A 21,131-nucleotide genomic window follows, 5' to 3' on the forward strand; every position below is an offset into this window, starting at 1 on the left:
CTATACATGGGATACACACACAAAGGGATAAGTAATGCATTATTTCTTTAGCTTTTCTCTTTAGTCATTTGTCTTATTCGTTCAATTCCTATTTATCAAGGGATTAAATATACACATTAACAGATTTAGAGGGTCAAAAAGGGTAACAAAAATGAACAAACTTTTTTCCCAATTCCCGCACATGCAGGAGGTCCTCACCGCACGTGCAGGGAGGTGTGCTACACGTGCAGCCATGTGCATGCTTTTATTTCAGAACACTAGTCCTGCCTCCCCTGTTTTCTGCACCGCACATACGACGGTGAGCCTCGCAAGTGCGGTCTTGGGCTCTGCTTGAGCAGTCCAAAAATCCCACAATTTCAAGCTTTCCAAATGCATTCCTAAGGCTCAAGGCAAGCAATCTCACTTCAAAAACATGACATATAAACATGATAAATATGAACTCAAGCTCAATTAGATCATAACTTAGTTTAATTTGACATATAAATCTCTAACCTCCATAAATCCTTCATTTCTTCATCTTTTCATGTACATACACATATAAATGCGCTCAAAGCATACAAGGAGGCAAGATTAAGGAACAATTTCTCACAATCCAACTCAAATCAAACTAAACATAAAGGAATCACTCCTTAAATCAAACAAATGTAAAGACTACATGTTCATTTTCATGAGATATGTCCAACCAAGTTCATAACTCCAAACCCTAACTTTTATGAGTGCAAAAGCTCCATTTTAAGGCTTGATTCTAACCAATTGAAGAAAAATTTAGGGTATTTGAGTTGATTTACACTTACCTTGAGCTTTCTAGATTGATTTCTTCTTTTTCTCTCTCTTTTCTCTTATTTCCTTCTTTCTCTAGAACTCTCTCTCTCTCTCTCTCTCTCTCTCTCTCTCTCTTCCTCTACACATTTTTGCCTCTTAAAAAGGATAAGAATGAGCTTAACTATGTATAACATATCATATATATCAATTATTTAGCTTCTTTGAGTCTTAAACAAGCTTAGTTAAGAGTTTAACCTAAATAAATCCAATTAATTCATTATGAATCAAATTTTTACAAAACTTCATATTATGTCCTAAAAATCATGCTAATCATAACTGTAAAAATCAATTTCGGTTTATCACACCTCTAAGGCTTTCAATTTCCAGTCCAAATGTCACAATTTCAACAGATTTTCTTATAACCGACAGATAAAAGTTGATAAACATGTAATGCACATATTAAAACATGAAATTTCACATCACATATATAATCACACATCTAATCACACAGATAATAAGGGAATTAAAGCATAAGCAGCATATGAGAAAGTCGGGTTATTACACCAGGTCAGGCCATTACATCACAGGACATGCCACATTTAATTTCTCTTTCACTGTTAGCTACACATTCTCAGAGAAAGGACAGAGATAAGAGTATGTGGCGCCAAGTATGAATCAGCTCACAAATATCCACTGTAATAGAAGAAGGCCACTTCCAAGAGAGATTGAAGATAATTCTACTGACCTTAGACTCACTGTAGACCCGACTTTCTTTGCGTCCCCCTTTCGGAGAGGCGCGAATTGGTCTCCTACAGTTTGGACTCCTGTCACGGTTTTGAATCTAATCTCACAAAGTGCAATGTGAGACTAATAAACACCAAAGAGTCCAATCCGGAAAATCATTTTGGAAAATCATATTTTAAATCAAATAATGCCAAAACTGGACTTCTTTGCCAGATTACAGAGTCGCCACCTAAATGTTTTATTTTTGGAAAATTTAGGAAACCCTAACTCGTGCCAAAGGCCACGTGTCCATCATCACCAAAGTTGCATCGGCTTAGGAACTTGGGTACGAGAGGGGAAGGCCTTGAAATGAGCACCCCCGCTCGCCCGATCAAAGATCGGCCTCTACTACCATGATATATTATTTTATAAACCTCGTGTGTTCTTATCTGGTTATTAGCTAACTTTACTATGTGACGCACAAACAAGAAAATATAGACTATGTCACGAAAATTGGAACATTTCGATTCATGTTTGTTTTCGAAAATGATTTGACAGTGCCACTCGCAAGTGGGCTAAAGCGCGGATTTGCCACCCTCAAGTGGGCTTAAAAACATGATTTGCCACTTCGCAAAGTGGGCTTAAAACTCACAATCATCGAATTGTTCCGATTCAAGCAACAAAGCCATCAACCACAAGCATTCAAGCAATTAATCACTTAAGCAAATAGCCTCATGGCAAGTATGCTATCATGGCAACACTCACACTCATGCAAGTATGCTAAAGTGTAACACTTACAGTGTACTCTGAGCCAAAACAAAAGCTAGTTAGAAATATGCATGATCCTAACTATACAAAATGCCTAATACAACACATGCAATAATGCAATTAAATAGGCTCGGCTATCTAAGATGGCATATGAATGCAACAATTTGATATACGTATTCAAATAAGTATTGAAATACATTGCAGGTTGAATGATACGCCGAGCCCGGTGCATGCAATACAAATGAATGATGCAAACATGCAAGCATAAGGTATGCTAATCAAAACATGCCCTAAAACTAGCAATCGAAAGTGGTTAAGTAAAAGGAAGAAAGAAGTGGGGTTGGAAGACATGCACACACACGCGCACGCTAATTATACATTGTGCCCTCTCGGAGGAGGGTCCGAATAAATAAGCTAAGCTAATTATTACAAAACAACTAATTAACTATTCTGGCTAATTACTTATTACAACACAAATTGAATAACTAGTTATGCTAAGCTAATGAAAATATTACAAAATAGATTAAACTAATTAATTACAACACATATAAATAATCAGCTACAACTAGCTAACAAAGCAATGAATTGGCCTCACGAGCGAGGGTGACATGCATGCTCGGTTGCTTCTTTCCCGAAAATCCATCGCCTTGCCTTCGGTTGTCTCTGTTTGCACCTTTTCCATTTTCTGAATATCGAACCAACTTCCAGATTGCCACAGCTCCAAAACAGGAACACTTTTGCACAAAAGCTCACCGGTGGCCGGTCAGCCACAAAAGGTGGCTGTCAGCCACAAAAGGTGGCTGTCAGTCACAAACACTGGACGGTCGGCTACCTCAAGTGGCCGGTCGGCCACCTGTAGACGCGCCCGCGCGGGACCTCGTTATAGTTCGGACTCGATTTGTGTCACGGTTCTTAATCTGAACCAAAGAGTCCAAATCTGGCAAATCGTTTTGAAAAACAGATTTTTGAAAAAGTAGTGCCAAACATGGACTGCTTTGCCAGATACAGAGTCGCCACCTAAATATTTTTAAAATGGGGAAATTTAGGAAACCCTGACTCGGTGCCAAAGGCCACATGTCCGTCATCACCGGAGTTGTCTCGGCTCGGGAGCTTGGGTACGATCGGGGAAGGTCAGCTATGAGCACCCCCTTTCGCCCGGTCCGAAGACCGGCCTCTACTAACCGTGATATCCGTTTTTGAAAACTTTACGTGTTCTTATTCCGATTATCAGCCTAGAATTACTATGTTATGCGCGCAGCAAACAAGTATAGACTAGATTGCCTAATTTGGAAATAAACATCGCATATCCGTTCGGTTTGAAAATGCTTTGGAATTTGCTACTCGCAAGTAGGCTAAAATGCGGATTTCAACGAGTCTTTCCAACTCAAACAATCCAACCTTCACCCACAGGCATTCAAAACAGTTTAACACATAAGCATCTAGCCACATGTTAAGCATGCTGTCATGGTAACACTCACACTCATGCGATATGCTAAAGCGGAAATACTTACATAGTACTCCGTGCCAAAACAAAGAACTTGTTAGCAAACATGCATGATCCAAGTCCATGTGAAGTGCCTAATGCATCGCATACAAAATGTTGCTAGAATAGGCTCGGCTATCCTAAACGTGTCATGTGAAAATGCACAATTATCACACATTCAGTTTGGAATTTGAAGTATTGATGCAATTAGCGTGATGTACCGAGCCTAATGCATGCAATACAAATGCATGGATGCACGCATGCATAGCATAAGGTATGCTAAATTAAACGTGCCCTAATACTAACCATTAAAGCGGGTAAGTAAAAGGGAAGAAAGAAGTGGGGATTGGAAGACATTCACACACCCACACACACTTATTACAGATTTTCCCTCACTCGGAGGGACCGAATAAATATTACAAATTAATTAACTACGCAGGCTAATTAATATTACAAATTAACTAATTTAATTAATAAATTAAATAAATTAAATAAAACAGAAAAACGTCTCGGGAAGCGCGCCACCATGCGCAAGCTGCCTCTGTTTTCCTTCCTTTCCTCCTCTAGAGGCTGTCAAAACCTCAGGACTGCATCCTTGGACAGAGGGGGATCACCACCGGCTGAATGAAACTCCCACCGGCAGTGTAGTATGGCCATCGGCATAAAATAGGGTCCGTCGGCAGAGAAAAAGGTGCCGGTCGGCACATTACACTGCCGGTCGGCAGAGTATTCCTGCAGAACCTGCAACTCACAGCAACAGAGGGCAAAACAAGGCATGGCAGCATATTTCAAGGCATGTATGCATCAACCATGTCTCTTATCATTGTGATGACTCGAAGGGACATGCGCCTCGGTTTTCGGACCACCAATCACGCATTTCCATGCATGATGGCCCAAAGAACCAAGTATGCAACTTTGGTTTCAAATGCATGCAAACCAATCAAACAAAACTCCCAATCCCTATCACCCAAGTCAAGGGACAAGGAATGCATGCAAGATGCAATGCAACCTAGGCATACAAGCTAAGGATGCAACATGGCATGGCAAGGCAATTATGCAAGCATACAAGCATGCATATGGCAATGCAAATAAATGGCAAGATGGACTTATACATGAATTAGGCAGCTCTAATAAGGCCTAAAACAGTGGCCATAAGTGCTAAAGAGTGAGGGCTAAATGGCATACACACACACATGCACATAAGGACCAACACTTAAGCACAAATCAAGCAACATTCAAGCACACTTGAGAGGGACAAACATGAACAATTAGCATGCATTATAAGCTTTGAAATCATGCTAATACATGGTGCCAAACCAAGTAACAAATCAAGCCAAGCATGCACCAAAAGGCCTAAGTGTTCAAAGCAAATCAATGAGGCATTGAACTATACTTAACAAGACCAAACAAGGCATGCAAAGAAGGACCAAAATCAGAGGTTTAGCATGTTAAAACAAAGCTAAAGGACTACTTAGATGGCATCTAAGTGACTCAAAAACAAAAGCATACAAAGGCACCAAAACATGGAGCATTACTACACAAGCTTATGAGGCATTAAAGATGCATGCAAGGCAATCAAGCAAGCATGGAAATGGGACTGAAATAACATATAAAGTGACCCCAAATCACCAAAACAATGCAAAGATATCATGCTACACATGCACATGCTCAAGGCCAACAAGCCTAAATACAAAGGAGCTATATCAAGCATGCCAAGATCAACCCAAACGACTATGGACAGAGCTAAAACATGGCAAGATATGCACAAAATCTTCACAAGACTAAGCCTAAAACATGCCCCAACTAAGGCTAACAACCTAGAACATGTTAAGGCACAAATAAGGCATTACATGGCAACTATGCTAAGCATGCATGAAGTTCCAAAACCAACTTGAAATCATGTTATATTATGGATATATAAGCATGAAAAACAAATCAAACATGCTCAACACACACTCAAGCATAGGCTTCCTTAAGAGGCCAAAATATGCCCTTTTCAAGGACAACAAGGAGAGGGGGTGGCCCTCTCCTTCTTGGGACTTCAAAGCATCATCTTCACCACTGAAATCCCTCGAGATTTCAGTGGTGAAGAGACCTCAACACCAAAATCCCGGAGCTAACACAAAATGGCTCAAAATGAGGCCTTTTGAGGCCTAAGGGTGGTCAACAACCCTCAAACAACAAAACACTCTTAATAAACAACAAAGAGGGCCTAAAAACAGAACTTTTTTATGTTATACAATAAGCACAAAAAAAGCTCTAAGATAGGTATAAAATTAATGCAAGAATGGGGAAAAAAGGGGCTAAAATCTCACCCTTGATGCCTTCTTCAACAAGGATGCTTCAATGGCCTCCTTTGGCTCCAAACCAACACCAAAACTTCAAAACACACTCCTTAGAACCTAAGCTCCAAGAGGAAGGTGAAACACTAGGTGTTTGTGTGCAATAGTGAGACACAAAACACCTAGTGTGCAAAATGAGAGGGAAAGAGAGATAGGTTGTGTATGTCTAACCCTAACCCTAAAAAACCAGAGCTCTCCTCTGTATTTTTCCTCTCTAAAAAATGTCTAAAGCCTCTCCTTTGCCTTTTGAGAGAGCTTCTCTCTATATGCCTCTTGTAAAGCTTACAAGACAAGCTTTGCAAGAGGGAGATCCCTCCATACACGTGTATGGAGGGGAGCAAAATCAATACAACTGTCTAAAAATATCTGCAAAAGCAGATGAACAGCAATCGGCCGGCCAAAAATGCCATCTTGGCCAAAAACAGTACCGGTCGGCAACAAATAGTGCTGACCGGCAACAAAGAGTGCCGACCGGCAAACTATATTGCCGGTGGCAGCAAAAACCAGCCGGTGGCATCTAGCCACTGCCGGTGGTGGGTGGGGATGGTCTACAAGCCCCACCCTGCCTCTCAAAGGCAAGATGCAAGTGTTTGGTGCAAAACCAAACACTAAACGGTTGAGTTCGGGGATCCTGAGCCAAGGCGCGCGAGCCGAGACCTCCGGGAACTCCAAACGAACACAAACATGGATAATCACCGAGTGTTCAAACGGTGACGTCCAAGTCTTGAGGACGGTCAAAAATGGGGTGTCTACAGTTGCCCCTCTTTGACAGAACTCGAAAGTCATAACAATGACGTGAGTAAATGTCAAAGCCCAGAGACGACCCATTTTTGACAAGGCCAAAGACTTAGACAAACATGCAAGACAAATAAGATATGCACCCCGAGGCAGGGGCAAAATGCGAGACAATCCACGAAGCCGAGCATACTTATGATCATGCAAAGAAAGCTGTAATGAAGCAAACATGCGACAGTTTTAAGCTAACATACCAAACTACACTACAATGCAGAAAGGATGTAAGAGAATTATGGAATTCTCAATACGTCTCACTCGGGAGATACAATACCTGTGCGGCTCGTCTGGTTACACCAGCTTCAAATGAACCGTACATACAATATCGTGCCTGAAAAGAAGACAAACTTAACAGGTACAATATTGTTAGCAACATGCATGACAATGCAAGAATGGATGCAAAATGATATGCAATATATACAAAACAATGTATAAACAATGCAAATGAAGATGCAATGTAATTGAAACAATGCAAGCTACATGCAAAGCATTTGAATCGTGATCCAATCACGAGCGGTTCGAAACCACACCTATGTCAAATAGATTGATGGAGATAACAAGTTTGTCTACCACAGAACGGTCAACGGAACTGTGAGCATTGTAGACAGACACAAGAACAAATATTGGGTGGAATTGACATAAGTGGGGAAACGACCCGCTGGAGAAAGGACAATGATCCTAATGCCGGATGCAAAAATTACACTACAATGTAATAAAAAAGAATATGGCACACAGGCCGAACCAAATCTTGCCTAAGAAAGGCATGTACTCATACAAGCCATGTCTAACACAGAAAAGGTGCCGCAACCCTCAACCAACATACCAGCGTGGAATCGGCGCGATACACATGCAGAACTGTGTTTTACGTGAAAAGTAAGGGCACATACCAGACCAAGCTAAACCTGGAAAGGCGCAAGCCATAGGCGGAAGGTGATGCAATGAATGCATGCAATCTACAATGCAATATCTACAAATATGCGATGGAATGGATATGGATACAATGGATATGGCACGCAAGCCAAACCAAATTTTGCCTAGGAAAGGCATGTACACGTACGAGCCATGTGTAACACAGAAAAGGTGCCGCAACCCTCAACCAACATACCAGCGTGGAATCGGCGCGATACACATGCAGAACTGTGTTTTAACATGAAAAGTAAGGGCACATACTGGACCAAGCTCAACCTGGAAGGGCGCAAGCCATAGGCGGAAGGTGATGCAATGAATGCATGCAATCTACAATGCAATATTTACAAATATACAATGGAATGGATATTCACAAAATGCATGACAATGCAGTATGATGCGACCTACTGGGGAAAATGCAATGGATGCATGCAAGTTACAATGGAAATGCAAGACAATGCACTATGATGCAATGACTATGATTGCAACTTTCCCTATCTTACCAACAGGGTGATATACTAGGTTGGTTCAGTATCCAGAACTGAGGCGTAGACATGCCGCCTCAACCTATGGGGCTTCCATACAGATTTCAAGCCGAGGGTAAACCCCTGGGTATTTAAACCAGACTTTAGTCTCGGAACTCCCGAACCTTTGCGTTCTAGGCATAAGCCGTTCGAACTCTAGTTTCCACCGTCCCAGTTGGTCTTCTAGGAACTCATCGCAAGCACAGATGGATGGCTTTACCAGACCATCGAAAGTCGTTCGGGCACGACAAACACCGAAGGAATTGCACCTTCAGAGGATTTAAGGTCTCCTAGATCGGGACAAATGATGCATGAAATGCATGTTGCATGGGATGCGCGATAACACGCGGCTTAAGAGATGCATGACAATGCGAACGAACATGCGCACATCAATGCGCCAAAGGTTTTGCACCTTCCAAGGATTTAAGGTCTCCTAGACCGTGCGTATTTAAGGTCTCGCCAGACCATGCGTGTTTAAGGTCTCGCCAGACCATGATGCAAAATGTATGCATGTGTGACACGTATGCCACACGGAATGCAAAATTTTGAAAATTGGACTTACACGCTTCGCGAAGCCGGTTCGTATGCAAAACAATGCAATGTACTAACAAGTACAAGTGAGGTGCGTAAAATAACGCGAGGGGATACATGCTAGATGCAATTGAGGTGCACAAAACAGTGCGATGCGCAGAACAGCGCGAACAATACAATGCACAAAACAGTGCGATGCGCAAAACAGCGCGGACAATTTTGAAATGCACAAAACAGTGCGACGGTTTGAAATGCACAAAACAGTGCGGCGGTTTGAAATGCACAAAACAGTGCGATGCGCAGAACAGCGCGAGGTTTGAAATGCACAAAACAGTGCGATGCGCAGAACAGCGCGAGGTTTGAAATGCACAAAACAGTGCGATGCGCAGAACAGCGCGAGGTTTGAAATGCACAAAACAGTGCGAGCGATACAATGCACAAAACAGTGCGATGCTAAGTGTGACACGCATGCCACACGGAATGTAGACGGGCTTAAATGCGCAACAACGCACGTATTCCAGAATGCATGACAATGCATGGAATGGAAATGCAATGACGATGCATGAGAAATGTGCATGACAATGCAAAGGAGTGCGTGTTGCAACGCATGTAACACGTGCACAACAATGCAAATGTGTGGCGCATGACAGCGCAATGTAATGCACCGAAGTAGTGTGATGAACTCGTGCAACACATATGAGGCAACTTTTGAATTCAAAGAAGGATACAAAAAGGATACACCTTGCATGAATTTGAGTGCCACGCATTGGAGACACGGCCAGCGGTCAAAACGGGGGCCGGTTGAGCGTCGGAGATGCACTTTCTTGCACTTTCTTGAGCTATGAAGACCAAAAACAACTCAAATGGCCTAAACAAGGCTGTGGGAACCTCACCGGCCGAAAGAGGAGGCCACCGACTGGCCATCGGCACAAAAACAATTCCATCGGCACAAAAAAGTGCCGGCCGGCACAAAACATTGCCGACCGGCAAACAGTTGCTGAATCGGGGCAGTTTTGTCTTTTCACTTTGGGTGTTTTAAAATAGGGCTTCAAGCCCTATTTCCTCACTTCTCTTCCGTCGAAATCTCTTGCCCTCTCTCTCTAGAGCGTTTTCTCTTCCTCGTTTCTCCGTTTCTTCGCGTTCTACGCCCGTTTCGTCGTCGGATTCGCGATCCTCTTCGTGTTTCGGACATTTTCCACCGATCACATTTTCATTTCGGTGCCTCGTTTGGCGTTCTTGCCTTTTCGGGGTTTGTTCCCCTCACTTTCCTCTTCATTTCCGTGCCTTTTCACATTCCGGCCTTCCCGGCCATTTCCGACCCTCTCGGGAGTTGACTTTTCAGTTGACTCTTCGTATTCCGGCTCGGTTTTCCTTTTCCGGCCATTTTCACACCACTCTCTTCATGGCGGACGACATTCCACGTGTCGGGACTCCTCCGGACCACGAGATGGACCCCGGGGTCGAGCTTCTACCACTGAGCGAGCGCCCGTTCGACCCGGCGACCTACCGGCCGGCGATCCACGTTCTGCCCCCAAACGGCCTGCGTCAGTTCCGGAGCTTTGAGAGGTACGCGGCGCCTGAGCTACTGCTGCGTGAGCCTACCTCCCATCTTTCATTCGGCACTTCCGAGGTAACTCTTCATATTCTGCTTTACTTTTCGCAATGTAGGATACAAAAACTGTCATAGTTAGTTGTACTCTTTAACTGCTTGGATCTGATACACCATAGACCGTAGTTGACTGTAAACATACATACAACTGATATCTGCTTGAGATTGGCATATGCACACACACTGCACTGACCCTAAATCACTCAAACACACGGCACACACTGTATTTCACTGCATACACACTGGCACCCAGTATTTGTCTGAATCCGTCAAACCTGTACGCATGCCATATCTGTTCTGAAACACTTCAAACACGCTGACACAGCACACGTATTTCCCTGTAAGCACACCGGCACCCGGTATTTGCCTGAATCTGACAAACTTGCATTCATGCCATGTCTATCCTTTCAAAACTGCATTTTGAATGTTGTCTTGCAATTGTTGTTTTCTGTTTGCAGGAGGGTTCCCATACCATTCGCGGGTATGGGAATACTGGTGCACGGGAGTGGTATGACGAGCTCCCTGATGCGGTCCAGCGCATCGTGGATCGGGCGGGCTTCGGCACCTTCTGCCGAGGGCTCTCTAGGTTGTCCACCTGCGGACCTCTTCTTGCCGCTCTGGCGGAGAGGTGGTGGGACACCACCGATTCTTTCCACTTCTCTGCTGCAGGGGACATGACGATGACCCCTTATGACTTCTCGATGCTCACAGGCATCGGGGTGGGGGGTGATCCGATCCCCTTCGACATCGACATGGATGAGTGGACCGCCGCTCAGGTCCATCTACTGGGGGAGGCCCCACCACTAGCTCGTCCAGGCTTCGTGCGGTACTCCTGGTTCGAGACACAGTTTCTGGTCCAGCCCGTTTTGGAGGAGGTGCAGATGACCCCGGAGGACGTGGAGAGGTATGCTCGCGGCTTCCTCATGTTCCTGTTCGGGACGACGATCTTCGCCGACCAGGCGAACACCGTGCCTCTCTGTCTTCTCAGCGCACTGGTGGACGTTCGGGACATCCTGCACTATGACTGGGGTGGCGCGGCTCTGGCCACCCTCTATGGATATATGAGCTCGGCTTCACGCGGCAGCGGCCAGCTACTCGGAGGCTACTGGCGGGCTTGGGAGGTACACTTCTTCTCCACTTTTTCATTTCTGTCCGATATTCTCTGTACTCTGTACACTGCACACACTGTAGTCTGCTCTATACTTGCTGTATACTGTACACACGGCACACACCTTCATTCTGCTTTATACTGACTGTACACTGTTCACACTGTACACTCTGCACAATACACTGCACAACACACGGCTCTGCCATTTCTGCTTTATTCGGTATATTCTGCTTTATCTGATGGTCATACTGACGTCGGTTTTGCAGTTGTGGGTTTACGCCTACTTCCCTAGGCTTGCACCCGTACCAGTCGCGGAGCCTCCTCCGGCTGTCCCTTTTTCGAGTCGCTTCGACGGGAGATGCACCCGGCGACCGCGGGAGACGTTCGGCTTCTTCCGCCGATATTTCGACACCATCACCCCGGCTGAGGTATGCTTTACTTACAGTTCATTTAGCTTCGCTTTCCCACTGCATATTTCAATAACAGTAGATAACAAACTGTCTGTCACTTTCAGATCACATGGCGGCCGTGGGCTTCCTTGCCGTCGGTGATGCGGGGTCGGTTCCCTGGTGCTGAGGAGACCTCGCGTTTCCGGATCTTGCTAGAGGGCCCGGTCTGTCGGGCTTGGTACCTGGGGGAGCGTTTTCTACGCCAGACCCGCGGGTTACCTGAGCAGATAGTCCCGGCTCACCCTCCTGCAGGGATGAGGGAGACCGAGGGACTCACCCGTGAGCAGCTGGATGATTACTCCATCGGCTGGGAGGAGGCCGGCTTCCGAGGCACCGGCGACTATCAGGAGTACGTGCGGACGTACCTGATGCGTCCCTTGAGCGGCCGTCGAGCAGAGGGAGCCAGGCCTGTAGCATCGGCGGCTGGGGCCGGAGCGGGAGCAGGGGCTGGATCCTCGAGGAGGGCCCGGGTTCGTGGTAGGGGCGGAGTACGGGGAGGACGAGGAGCTGGCTGGCCTGCCCTTCCTGCTGTACTGACCTTCCAGGGGCAGGGTGGGTCGACCTATCAGATCCCCTTCGCCCCTCCACCGGCTGGTCATGAGTTCATTGACGTCCCCGACTTACCTCCGGTATGTACTACTGCACTTTTGTATAGTCATTTCATTTCAGTTTACTTGATATTCCACAGAATACTGATGCATCTGACACTTTTGCAGGCTTCTTCTGAGTACACCTGTCAGTCGTTGGCGATGAATGCCTCGATGATGGGGATGCTCCAGCGGACATTTGACCTCCTAGCTGTCTACAACATACCGGTATGTTCTTCTGACACTGGCCTCAAACCATTCATACTCTGCTTTACATAATCTGATTTATGGCACCATACCTGATACACTGATCTCACAGTATCTGACACACTGCATCCACTGCATTCTGCACTGTACTCTGTACTGATAAACTGCTCACGGCATTCTCATACTGTACTCACACACTGCATTCTGCACTGATAAACTGCTCACGGCATTCATACACGGTACTCATACACTGCATTCTGCACTGATAAACTGCTCACGGCATTCATACACGGTACTCATACACTGCATTCTGCACCTTTAAACTGTTCACAGTATACTGATGCATTTCCCTTTTTGTGTACTTTTTCAGCCTCCTTTCCAGATTCCCATGGCGGGAGGTGCTCCAGCTGGGCCTTCTGTTCCTGCTCGGGGGAGAGGCGAGGAGGGCAGGATATTTCCTCGCACCAGGGGAGGGCGTTCTCAGGTCGGGAGTAGCTCGCGAGCTCCAGTCCCGAACGATGACGACGACGAGGAGTCAGAGGCGGATGCAGGGTCATCGGAGGGGGAGACCGGAGGCGGTTCCAGCTCGGGCTCTGACGACGACGCTGATGATGCTCCTGGACCCTCGTCCAGGAAGAGGACCAGGACAGACTGACAGCCCTTGGAGTCGCTGGACATAGATGCAGATTTTTGCTATCTTTTCTTTCTTTCCTTGTACTTTTCTTTTGTTGGTAGATAGATTACCTTGTACTGTCGCAGGCAGGTTTTGTTTCCAAAGCTTGTACATTTGAAAAGATAGTGAAATGAAACGAACTTCTTATCCGAAAAAGTGTTTACACTTATACATCTCACGCATTGCATCGCATCCCATCATGTTACACCTCAATGTAAATGGAACTGATTGGTTGTCTGAAAATTGAACACTTGCGCTGTAATAATCAGATAACTTAAACAGTCAACAGCAAAATAACCCACTGCCTGATTCTGGACACACAGCCCTTACTCTGTTGGGGATTGATCTGCATACAGCCCATAACACAGCATTCGGTTCATTCTGCACACAGCAAATTCTGAACAAACGGCCCAATTTGACAGGACGGACCTCAAAGACGGAACCGGTTGGAGTCGAAATGCGTTCAAATGTAGAGAATGGCACAGCATTCTGAGCATAAATGATTTTTGAAATTGAATGAGGGTTTTTCAAACCGGGATATCGAGCCTACCACTGAACACAGTGGGGAGGACTTAAACAAAGAGGTACACGACCTAAGCACTACGAGACACGCTCGGGAGAGTCTCGAAACAAAAGGCGAGACCGTCAAATGAAAGAGACACGACACACACAGACGCGTTAGCGGAGATGGGGACCTCGGAGCACGAGGAGCCAGTTTCTCTGGGTATTGTTTCCCACCCTCCTTCTGATTTGTGATTCTCACATCGCTCGTCTCTCAAGCTCGGATTTTCTCTCAAAACCCTTTTTCTCGCTTTTCTCTCAACTCACACCTCTCTATTCTTCATTCTCTCATTTTTCATCCCTCCCCGGGGTGATTGATGGATAAATGGAAAGGTGCGGGTTCATGCTCAACACCGTTAGCTCCCGGCTATTTCTTCTGGTGGGCAGAGTGCTCTTCTGGCAAGTACGTCGATGACGGGGGAAAGACAGAACGCCTGACTCAACTGTGCCCCTAATTCATCATTTTAACCATTTTTTTTTGCTTTCTACTAAAACAATTTTGATCAAAATGAGAGTCGGATTAACGTACTTGTTCGATTTTTGATTTGAAAACCGTGCAAGTCAGGCATGTAAGCACTGAAAATTTTCCTTTTTGGGTCCAAGACAATGGTCCAGTTTTGGAAAATGGAATAGTTTTCGAGAAAATAGTCAACCTCAGTAAAAATTTTCAAAAACTATTTTTCAAACAGCTGATGCTCAACAAGCATGAAACTTACCCTTCGAGATGCGCAACCTCGGATCGGAGGCAATGAAAAATTGCCCCTGGTTTAAAGGGGGTGAGGAGGCAACGGAAAGTTGCCCCTAGTTTGAATGGCGTCTCACGACGGCTTGTGGCAACGGAAAGTTGCCCCTTGTTTGGGTGGTGCCGCAGCAATCCGCAAATAGTCTTCATTGGCGGTGGTTGAGCTCTCGGACACAGAGATGACGAAGACGAGCACAACAAATATATGGACACAGTCACCTTGGAAGGTGTTGGCAACTGGACCTTGGGGTGAAATCGAACCCATTGCATGGACTGAGACGCTCATGAAAGCGTTGGGGGCTGGACTTCATGATGAAGTTGCCTACGTATCCCAAACATGGGAATCAAGCCTTACGTAGTTCCGGTTCAGGTCCACTCGGGTATTTTAACCTTCACTTTTGTTTGGCTCTCACTTTTGCCAAGGCGCCCAATGCGGGTTTTCGACCTTGCGAGCTTCTTTTTCATTTCTTTTCAATTCTTTTCATTTCATTTCTTTTTCTAGATTTTCTTTTTTTTTGTTCTTTTCTTTGTATTTTTTTGTATTTTGTATTTTTCTCTTGCTCTAACTTTTGCTTGGGTCGCCCTTCCGGGTTTTCGGCCCAGCGAGCCTCTCAAAGGGTAAAAGTGTAGCAAGTCCATGCCAAATGGTTTTTTGAATTGAAGCCTCTCTGTGTCCAGGAGAACGGCTGTTGCGCTGATTTGCAGAAGAATCCATCACGGTTGCTCCACGAGCTTTTTCCGGCGAGATTCACTCCTTCTGATTCAGCTTGGGTGCCTCTTGCTCGAGGGCTACTTCAGAATTGGCCATACTGACCTTGCATGATGTTTGTCCGTTGAACTCTCTGAATGTTCTGAACGGGTTCAAAGTTTGAAACGGATTGAATCTTGAGGCTGAGAGCGATCCTAAGCTGTGCAATCTCAAGAGCGATTCCACACAGGTCTTCACAAGGCCGCTTAAAATATTTGTTTTTGAAAGTTTTTAAGAAAGCGAGAAGTCGCTCGTGCCGAAGATAGTGTGGAACCAATCTGGATCAAGCCAGGGTCCTTCTCAGTACTCACGCCGACAAGCATGATTTTATTCATAAAAAGGCTTAGCATGCCTCTCTTTTTCTCAAAATGATCAAAATTTTGCAAAACCCGAGGAATTCCTTCCTCTTCGTTTTTATCATCGCAGTGTTCAAAAGGTTTGTTTTTTGAAAAACTTAGGTTAATGCAATGAGTTTAGCGCGCAGGAGAGCAGGCGAGATGTACTGTCAGCCCATTCAAATTCTCTGGCACTTACGCTGAAAGCAAGCATGAAGTTGAGATAGCAACAGCTGTTTCATTCGGATTTGTTGGTGCAACTGGCCCCTCAGCAGAAACAGACTCAAAACAAAAATAGATAATTACAAAACAAAACGGTGTTCGAGGCAACAACCCCCAGAATCACCGGGTATTATATACAACGGGGACTGACTCGATACAACAAGACAGACCCTTAAGCAAAAAAAAAGACTGACTCAAGACAAAGAGACAGACTCAAAACAAAAGACCGACTCGATATCCAAGCCAGAATTTACAAAACTCGGTTTCACCGATGCCCAAAAATGCGTGCCAAACGCTTCATCAAAAATGTACCAAATGTTGCCCGCAGGCGGTTCACTTTACATACTCGCAGTATCTGAGCCCTCGAAATCCAGCAACTGGGTGGTAACGGGCTTGCCTGAGGTGGGTGGTAGGATAACCTTGTTATCGATCAAATCCTGCACTTCATGACGAAGGCGGGAACATCCATCGGTACTGTGACCGGACTGTTGATGGTACGCGCAGTACAAGGTAGCATCATGAGTGGCAGGGAGATTCTTTGGGAGTGGCCGAGGCTCCAAAGGCTTGAGATGCCCATTCTTCGCCAATATTAGCAATGCCCTAGACAAAGGCATGTGGAGGTCGTGAAAGACCCTGCGCCCTCGGGGCAGGTACTTTGCAGTTTGAGGATTCTTGCCAGATGCGCTGGCGAAAGGATTGGCTGGCGCTGCCTTGGCTTTTTGAACCTTTCCCGGTGCAGGGTTGGGAACTACTGGAATTGTCTGGGCATGACGGGGCCCGTCCCGGTTTTCTGTCTGGCTTGAACTGCCTTTGGTTGGAGCGGGGAAAGCATCATTTACAGCTTTGGTCACTATTGCAGACGTTTGTTGCTTGTTCATCCCTCTGACCTTCAGAGCCTCGACTGCCCACAGCAGTTGTTCAATAGGGTCGACGTCTACCTTTGCCTTGTCCTTTCCTTTGGCCTCAGCCTGATCAAGGGTCGGGGTTGGTGCTGGCATGTCGTGGCTATAGCCGAAAGCCACCTCTGGCTGGCTGAGCTCTATCACAATCCGCCCCAGTAGCGGGGGCTCCTGTGGTACAAAATTCCCGGCATACGACGCCGCTGGCGGTGAAGCCGACATTCCATAGGCGAGGTCTGCCACAGACCTTTGGAGATCGCCTATCATCCCCATTAGTTCGAAGGTGGTGGGCTCACGAGCCTGGTATAACTGGGGAGTCCAGACCGGGTGCACAACGGGCATCCTGGGCGGGTATGACATACTGATGCTGGCCTCATTCTGCGGAGTGGTTCCCTGCTTCGGTGCGGCTGTCATAACCACAATTTCTTCTGAACTTTGTGTCGCCATAAATCTTGCCTCAGCAAGGGGGAGACACTGGTTATTCTGTATCAACTCTGCAACTCTCTGAACCTTGAAAGGAAAAACAGACAACATTTCAGCCCAAACTGATCAAACACGGGTGTAGCCACACAACTGTACCCTTCTACTGATCACTGTTCCCAGAAATTACTGTTCCCGAAAACTGAACCGATACCCGCGGATAACTGATTCTCACAACTGATACTGATACTGTTGTCCCCAGGTTTGATACTCTGACTTGCAAACTGACATGTGCGTTCCTGTAGAGCAACACTCTAAAAGCACATAGCAAGTAAAGAGAACAAAACACCCCTATGTTGGGGTAAGGTTTCCCTGTCCTATTTTGTCAGGAGCTAGGGTTTCACTATGCACACAGCGGTTCTCAAACAACCTAACATCGGGTAAGCAACCTGTCCTATCTTGGAATGGTCACTATGGATCCGAATATGTACTAGGTTGAATGGTCAAAAGGGTGCCCCGGTAAACCGGGGTTTGTGTTCCCATGCTGTCAGAGCCCATAGCCGGTCAGCCTTATGGACATGCCTTGACAAGACAAGCCTCCGGCAAACCGTTCAGGAATGGCAGATGGCAAACACTGTGTTCCTAGGCGCACCAATGCACATGCAATGCAAAGAAACACATAACTGAAATCAAAATAGGATATCATGAGTTCGAGTCAAGCTCTCTAAAAATCCCCAGCAGAGTCGCCAGAAACTGTAGACGCGCCCGCGTGGGACCTCGTTACAGTTCGGACTCGATTTGTGTCACGGTTCTTAATCTGAACCAAAGAGTCCAAATCTGGCAAATCGTTTTGAAAAACAGATTTTTGAAAAAGTAGTGCCAAACATGGACTGCTTTGCCAGATACAGAGTCGCCACCTAAATATTTTTAAAATGGGGAAATTTAGGAAACCCTGACTCGGTGCCAAAGGCCACATGTCCGTCATCACCGGAGTTGTCTCGGCTCGGGAGCTTGGGTACAATCGGGGAAGGTCAGCTATGAGCACCCCCTTTCGCCCGGTCCGAAGACCGGCCTCTACTAACCGTGATATCCGTTTTTGAAAACTTTACGTGTTCTTATTCCGATTATCAGCCTAGAATTACTATGTTATGCGCGCAGCAAACAAGTATAGACTAGATTGCCTAATTTGGAAATAAACATCGCATATCCGTTCGGTTTGAAAATGCTTTGGAATTTGCTACTCGCAAGTAGGCTAAAATGCGGATTTCAACGAGTCTTTCCAACTCAAACAATCCAACCTTCACCCACAGGCATTCAAAACAGTTTAACACATAAGCATCTAGCCACATGTTAAGCATGCTGTCATGGTAACACTCACACTCATGCGATATGCTAAAGCGGAAATACTTACATAGTACTCCGTGCCAAAACAAAGAACTTGTTAGCAAACATGCATGATCCAAGTCCATGTGAAGTGCCTAATGCATCGCATACAAAATGTTGCTAGAATAGGCTCGGCTATCCTAAACGTGTCATGTGAAAATGCACAATTATCACACATTCAGTTTGGAATTTGAAGTATTGATGCAATTAGCGTGATGTACCGAGCCTAATGCATGCAATACAAATGCATGGATGCACGCATGCATAGCATAAGGTATGCTAAATTAAACGTGCCCTAATACTAACCATTAAAGCGGGTAAGTAAAAGGGAAGAAAGAAGTGGGGATTGGAAGACATTCACACACCCACACACACTTATTACAGATTTTCCCTCACTCGGAGGGACCGAATAAATATTACAAATTAATTAACTACGCAGGCTAATTAATATTACAAATTAACTAATTTAATTAATAAATTAAATAAATTAAATAAAACAGAAAAACGTCTCGGGAAGCGCGCCACCATGCGCAAGCTGCCTCTGTTTTCCTTCCTTTCCTCCTCTAGAGGCTGTCAAAACCTCAGGACTGCATCCTTGGACAGAGGGGGATCACCACCGGCTGAATGAAACTCCCACCGGCAGTGTAGTATGGCCATCGGCATAAAATAGGGTCCGTCGGCAGAGAAAAAGGTGCCGGTCGGCACATTACACTGCCGGTCGGCAGAGTATTCCTGCAGAACCTGCAACTCACAGCAACAGAGGGCAAAACAAGGCATGGCAGCATATTTCAAGGCATGTATGCATCAACCATGTCTCTTATCATTGTGATGACTCGAAGGGACATGCGCCTCGGTTTTCGGACCACCAATCACGCATTTCCATGCATGATGGACCAAAGAACCAAGTATGCAACTTTGGTTTCAAATGCATGCAAACCAATCAAACAAAACTCCCAATCCCTATCACCCAAGTCAAGGGACAAGGAATGCATGCAAGATGCAATGCAACCTAGGCATACAAGCTAAGGATGCAACATGGCATGGCAAGGCAATTATGCAAGCATACAAGCATGCATATGGCAATGCAAATAAATGGCAAGATGGACTTATACATGAATTAGGCAGCTCTAATAAGGCCTAAAACAGTGGCCATAAGTGCTAAAGAGTGAGGGCTAAATGGCATACACACACACATGCACATAAGGACCAACACTTAAGCACAAATCAAGCAACATTCAAGCACACTTGAGAGGGACAAACATGAACAATTAGCATGCATTATAAGCTTTGAAATCATGCTAATACATGGTGCCAAACCAAGTAACAAATCAAGCCAAGCATGCACCAAAAGGCCTAAGTGTTCAAAGCAAATCAATGAGGCATTGAACTATACTTAACAAGACCAAACAAGGCATGCAAAGAAGGACCAAAATCAGAGGTTTAGCATGTTAAAACAAAGCTAAAGGACTACTTAGATGGCATCTAAGTGACTCAAAAACAAAAGCATACAAAGGCACCAAAACATGGAGCATTACTACACAAGCTTATGAGGCATTAAAGATGCATGCAAGGCAATCAAGCAAGCATGGAAATGGGACTGAAATAACATATAAAGTGACCCCAAATCACCAAAACAATGCAAAGATATCATGCTACACATGCACATGCTCAAGGCCAACAAGCCTAAATACAAAGGAGCTATATCAAGCATGCCAAGATCAACCCAAACGACTATGGACAGAGCTAAAACATGGCAAGATATGCACAAAATCTTCACAAGACTAAGCCTAAAACATGCCCCAACTAAGGCTAACAACCTAGAACATGTTAAGGCACAAATAAGGCATTACATGGCAACTATGCTAAGCATGCATGAAGTTCCAAAACCAACTTGAAATCATGTTATATTATGGATATATAAGCATGAAAAACAAATCAAACATGCTCAACACACACTCAAGCATAGGCTTCCTTAAGAGGCCAAAATATGCCCTTTTCAAGGACAACAAGGAGAGGGGGTGGCCCTCTCCTTCTTGGGACTTCAAAGCATCATCTTCACCACTGAAATCCCTTGAGATTTCAGTGGTGAAGAGACCTCAACACCAAAATCCCGGAGCTAACACAAAATGGCTCAAAATGAGGCCTTTTGAGGCCTAAGGGTGGTCAACAACCCTCAAACAACAAAACACTCTTAATAAACAACAAAGAGGGCCTAAAAACAGAACTTTTTTATGTTATACAATAAGCACAAAAAAAGCTCTAAGATAGGTATAAAATTAATGCAAGAATGGGGAAAAAAGGGGCTAAAATCTCACCCTTGATGCCTTCTTCAACAAGGATGCTTCAATGGCCTCCTT

Source organism: Camellia sinensis, chromosome 5, assembly GCF_055761805.1.
Source record: "Camellia sinensis isolate YWXY chromosome 5, ASM5576180v1, whole genome shotgun sequence".
NCBI classification, from domain to species: domain Eukaryota; kingdom Viridiplantae; phylum Streptophyta; class Magnoliopsida; order Ericales; family Theaceae; genus Camellia; species Camellia sinensis.